A 6,305-nucleotide genomic window follows, 5' to 3' on the forward strand; every position below is an offset into this window, starting at 1 on the left:
TAGATCAACTCACTAATTTCAGGGGTCTGAGTCTTGCCATCTTCGTTCTTGCTGACTACCTTTGTGTGTCAAGCACTGGCAGGGTATTAAGATAAAGAAGACATCAATTAGCAAATTGCAAATGAGGACCAATTAATTGGGGTTGAGGATGGGGGATATGGGAAGAGACAGGTTAGGCTAGAAAAAAAGGGACTAGACAAAGTTGTGAGGTGACTGGAATTTTCCATCACCATTTCATGTGCCTACTATCTGTTAGTAGCTGCCCTCTCAAATTTCTAGGACATTCTATCACTCTGTAACTAGTAAAGAGACCTTTCCCTCCCAACCTCATTCCCATTCTCCACTGGGGGACCATGACTATCTCTGTCTCCATTCTCTGGATTCAGACTTTTCCACTTGTCCTGTCTGTCTTCTGTCCCACTCTGCTATGGCAGAGTCCTCTTCTAAGGGCCATCTTGCCACTTGATTAACCAGTTAATGAAGATACATAAAAGGGAACATTCACCCTGCAGGCCGTACAGCACTGCTAGTGACTCTAATGGCATTTAGCAGATCCACAGGGCCTTTACTACCAAACATACACACCATGTGACTGGTTACCTTTTAGTAGTCTTGATAGGAACTTTTCTAAAATACTGCTCCCAATTCAGGAGCAGCCAGTAAATGGCTCTTGTGCAAATTCCTGTATAGTAAATGGCAGGAAGATGGCATACAGCTTTAGCTACAGTGTCTCTCTGCAGTAAGGGACAGTGAATTCAGAAATAGCAATAGTAGAACACATTGCAAAAAATGGCCTCAATACTTTTCAGCTCCTTTCAGCAAGAGATGGAGTCTATTTCCTGGTCCTTGAAACTGAGGCTGACTTGGGGACTTGCTGTGACCAGTGACATCAAGTGAGTCCCAAACTAAGGCATCAAGAGGCCGTGCGGCTTCTACTTTTTTTGTCCTGGGACCTTGTGATCCAGGCAGTCCTGCTGAGTGATGAAAAGCACATGGGCTGTCACTCCAGCCTGCCAACCACCAAACACATGAATGAGACCATGTTAGACCATCCAGTCATTAGCTGTCCACCAGCTGCCTCCGGAAGCACACACAAGTCCAGCAGGGATCTACTGAGCTAGCCCTGATCAGAATAACCAGCCAGCTCCCAGAATCATGAGCTAAATACACAGTAGTTGTTTTAATCCACTAGGAACTGCTATGAGCAGTCAAATGAAATGATTGTGATACTATTTTTCAACAGGAAAAATAGGATGGATTCAGCAGTAGAGTGGAGTGAAAACTATAAAATTTGACTTTGTGACCCAAAGAGGAGAATAAGTGAAGAAAACAGGATATGAATATGTATCTATCTAAAACTACCCAGAAAGCACAAATCTCTTGCCAGCATTTGCTATGAAAAATCCAGAGTATTTGAATGAGTCTGAATATCTTATTATTATTATTATTTAAGTTTATTTGGCTGTGCCAGGTCTTAGTTGTGACACTCAGGATCTACTAGTTGCTTCATGTGGGATCTAGTTCCCTGACCAAGGATCAAACCCAGGTTCCCTGCATTGGGAGCATGGAGTCTTAGCCACTGGACCACCAGGAAAGTCCTGGTCTGAGTATCTTAAACACACCTACTAGTATGAAGGAAGATAGTCCCAGTTCTAGATGGTACTCAACATAAATGGCATATGTCCCAGTTCACATCAAACTGAGATTTAAAAGTTGTTGATCTTGGTTGATATCTGCTTATAGGTATGATATGCTTGAGGGCAATTTTTTTTCCTGAAAAGAGAGGGGGTTCTTTGCTACTTTGTATGACCTGAGTGCAACTGGGAACACATATGGTTCAGTCTCTGAGCAATGTTGTCTTCAAAAGCAGTGTGTGGCAGAAAAACATAATTGACAGCAATTCATATCTGTACTCAGTCTCTTGGAGGAAAAGAAAAGCCAAAAGGGGGAGTACATGCTTAAAAGAGCATCTTCTTTCAGTTCAGTTCAGTCGCTCAGTCGTGTCCAACTCTTTGCGACCCCATGGACTGCAGCACGCCAGGCCTCCCTGTTCGTCACCAACTCCAGGAGCTTGCTCAAACTCATGTCCATCAAGTCGGTGATGCCATTCAACCATCTCATCCTCTGTCGTCGCCTTCTCCTGCCTTCAATCTTTCCCAGCATCAGGGTCTTTTCCAATGAGTCAGTTCTTCACATCAGGTGGCCAAAGTATTGGAGTTTCAGCTTCAGCCCTTCCAATGAATATTCAGGACTGATTTCCTTTAGAATGGACTGGTTGATCTCCTTGCAGTCCAAGGGACTCTCAAGAGTCTTCTCCAACACCACAGTTCAAAAGCATCAATTCTTCTGTGCTCAGCTTTCTTTATAGTCCAACTCTCACATCCATACATGACTACTGGAAAAACCATAGCTTTGACTGGACAGACTTTGTTGGCAAAGTAATGTCTCTGCTTTTTAATATGCTGTCTAGGTTGGTCGTAGCTTTTCTTCCAAGGAGCAAGCATCTTTTAATTTCATGGCTGCACTCACCATCTACAGTGATTTTGGACTCCCAAAAAACAAAGTCTCTCACTGTTTCCATTGTTTCCCCAACTATTTGCCATGAAGTGATGGGGACCAGATGCCATGATCTTAGTTTTCTGAGTGTTGAGTTTTAAGTCAACTTTTTCACTCTTCTCTTTCACTTTCATCAAGAGGCTCTTTAGTTCTTCTTTGCTTTCTGCATAAGGGTGGTGTCATCTGCGTATCTGAGATTATTGGTATTTCTCCCTGCCATCTTGATTCCATGTTGTGCTTCATCCAGCCCAGCATTTCGCATGATGTTCTCTGCATATAAGTTAAATAAGCAGGGTGACAATATACAGCCTTGACATACTCCTTTCCTGATTTTGAACCAGTCTGTTGTTCCATGTCCAGTTCTAACATTGCTTCTTGACCTGCATACAGATTTCTCAGGAGGCAGATAAGGTGGTCTGATATTCCCATCTCTTTAAAAATTTTCCACAGTTTGTTGTGATCCACACAGTACTTGGTGCATCTTCTTTAGACATCTTTATTGTTCTCAGTCTTTCTGTAATGCCTTGTAGCAGCACTCCTAAGAACTCTCTGGTAGTGGCTCATGAAAATATAAAATGTTCTCTTCCCATTTTTGCTATAGTCTTTGAAAACTTCCATGAAACAAAAAGACATGGCTTTTTGGTCTCTTGACTATGAGTCTCCAGTCAAGTATAGAGCTAAAGGTCTCTTTCTTGTCCTGTCATCTAAACTTTCCCCTCATCACTGTGATATTCCCTCATTCACTTACTCCTCCTCATCCCTATGTTCATGCACAGTGATGTCTTCCTAAAACTAGTGCTCCCAGCATCTGACTCTCTGTGATACATTTGGGCTTCTGGGGTGGGTAATCTGTCTTTATTTCTCTAAAAATCATCTCATTTCCCGGATTTCACACTCAATAGGAGAAACTTGACACTTAACTCCCAAGTAAGATTCCTTCTTTAGAACTAGGGGGAAAGTGGAAAGGGCTGAAATATTCATGTATTAATATGTATATAGCCTTATGTGATTTTGGATTATGTAAATATGAAATAATGTGATTAAAAACATACTTAAAATATCTCATTTCTAGGACAAAATTTGAAATAATTTGGACCTCCCCAAATAAGAAAAAAAAAATAATCACACATGTTTAAAGCTGGTGAACTAATTGGAAACGATACTACGGCTGTGGTAGCTGATAAACAGAACTGCATGATGTTATTCTTTGTCAGTCCTACAGGACAGTTATTCTTGAATTATAGAAGTTTTAATTTATGAAAGATACTCTGGAAAATACCCTAGTATAAGCTGACTTCGATATTCTGTCCTCTTGTGGCTTTTGTGCCTGAGGTACAGTGGAGGGGACTGGGGAAAGCTAAAAGGAGGGTCAAATTTTGAATCTTCATGAGAAAGGGGAGAATCAGACACTGGATGAGCTGCTTCAAGGTCCATGTGACAATGGGCATCACTGTGAAAGGACAAGAGCCAGTGCTCCCATTTCTCTGTGGCATGCAGGACCACAATGATATTTTCAAAACTGGCAACTCTGAGACCAGGAGGGGACGCGGGCAAGGATGTTCCAAGATGTCCATCAGCCATGTCAGCTTTGAGTCTCCCCCTAGTGGCTGCATTAGGGAAGACATAGATGCAATGAATGTGTGTTAGTCACTCAGTCGTCTCTTGAACTCTTTTCAACCCTACGGACTGAAGCCTGCCAGGTTCCTCTGACCATGGGATTCTCCAGGTGAGAATACTGGAGTGGATAGCCATTCCCTTCTCCAGGCGAAAGGACTGTGAAAATGGTAGGTGCTGACAAACCAGTCCATGGGCACAGGAGAGGCATCTTTTGAAGGCTTTTATTGATACTTTGGGGTGGGAGGATGTTTTTGAGGGTCTGTGTGAGCAGGAAGAGTTCAATGCAAGAACTTTGAGATGCTGGTGATAATCACCCTGAATTTATGGACAGGCTACTTTGACCTTGGAATTCTTATGCTACCTGTCCGCACTGGTATGGTAGCTTTGCTCCTTATTCTCTTGTTGGGCGTCAGCTATTTTACTTAACTCCTTCACCTCTGATTCCTTCCTTGTAGAATGGAGGCAAAGAATCACACTTAAAGAGATTTTTGTGAGAATTCAGCATTGCCATGGAGATGGAATGGGTGAGAAGGAGTGGGCTGTGGTGTGGAGCAGACCCTACTTCTCAACTGACTGCTGCAGTCCCCGCATGATCGCAGGGCGGGTAACCGGATGAATTCAGGCCCAGCAGCTCCAGGACAGGGAGATGAGGCCAGTGTTTCTCCAGAGACCCAGCATGGCGCATTCCTCTCTGTGACAAGGGATCAGTGCTGCGGAAACTGGAGCTGCGGGCAGCGGGGATAGTGGCTTCCTGGTTGTGACGGGTCTTCTCTCACCCGGAGACCCAAAGTTGCTACCTAAGTGAACTTACCCTCCCGCTTACGTGAGAGTGTGTTCCATGGACACAGCCTAGCAGGAAGATGCAGCCTTTTATGTCTCACTGGCTGCTGACCCACCAGTCGGATGACAGCATCCCTGCGGGCTTTCCTGTTTCAGTTCCGGCAGCCCTTGGTCAGTGGCCTCTCACCGTCAGGAGCAGCCCGTACATCAGCAGCAGGGTGGCCGCCAGCAACAAGCTCGTGCTCTCCAGCAACCACATCAGCACAGTCATCAGCCTCTTGGGGGAGACGGTGAGCACCTAATCTGAGGACATCCACTACGTGCAGGAGCCTGTGGACGACACACCTACTTCGCAGCTCGACACCGCCCCCCCCACCCCGCCCCCAGCAGACCGCATCACAAGGTGGAGAGGAAGCAGGGCCGTACCCTGCCACAATGTGCTGTTGGCTGAGCCCCTCTGCCACCCTCTGTCTCGCCTATCTCCTGAAGTACCAGGCCATGTCCCTGCTGGACACGCACACATGGACCAAGTCCTGCCAGCTCATCCTCCAGCCCAAAAATGGCTTTTGGGAACAGCTCATCTACCATGAGTTCCCGCTGTTTGGCAAGAACACCATGACCATGGTCACTTCCCCCATGGACATGATCCCTGACGTCTAGGAGAAAGAGGTCTGTCTGATGATTCCACTGTGAGCCATTCTGCCAGCCCTGGGGTCAGAAGTAGGGATCTGCCACTGATCCTCCACCAAGATCTCTGCTTAAACATTTTTCTTTTGTTGATACAGAAAAACCAGATGATGCCTTTTGTAAGGGCACCGAAAAACGAAGAGTGCTGTAGCTCTTAATCTTATCGTTCATATTTTTAAAGATTCAGCTTACTAAATGTAAGATAGTGAAGATAAGTTTCCTACCCAGTGGGTGACAGATGCTGAACCATGTGGTGCCCAGGTCAAGGGGACCAGCGCCCACTGCATGTGGCAAACCTGGAATCCTGCAGTCCTCCCCACGGCCAACTAACCCAGGAGTGAGTCTGCCACAATCCTGTCTCATTCTTTTGAACCTGAAGCCAGCCTTAAGCATCACGGCGCCTCTCATGCTTCTCACAGTAAGTGCCAACCTCTTGGGTAAGTAGATTTCAAGCAGTGCTCCAGAAGCCCTGGGGGGCCCCAAGCCAACCCTGCGTCCACCTTCAGCCACCAGGGCCCAATTCTGGTTCTCTAGATTGTATGCATAAGATAGTTTTCAAAGGAAGCATTCACTTGTATAAAATTTTTTTAAAAATTTGTTTTTTTTGAGCACCGCTGTACATGGCAAGCTCTCCTCCAGCTTTTGACGAAAGATGGCATTGGTCT

The 6,305-nt window shown here is 45.3% G+C and overlaps 1 pseudogene; it reads left to right on the forward strand.

Annotated features, from left to right (window-relative positions):
• The first annotated feature begins 5,076 nt into the window (after positions 1 to 5,076).
• Positions 5,077 to 5,646, forward strand: LOC102267086 (dual specificity protein phosphatase 18-like; annotated as a pseudogene).
• The last annotated feature ends 659 nt before the right edge of the window (positions 5,647 to 6,305 follow it).

The sequence above is a fragment of the Bos mutus genome, chromosome X (assembly GCF_027580195.1).
Source record: "Bos mutus isolate GX-2022 chromosome X, NWIPB_WYAK_1.1, whole genome shotgun sequence".
Lineage (NCBI taxonomy): Eukaryota > Metazoa > Chordata > Mammalia > Artiodactyla > Bovidae > Bos > Bos mutus.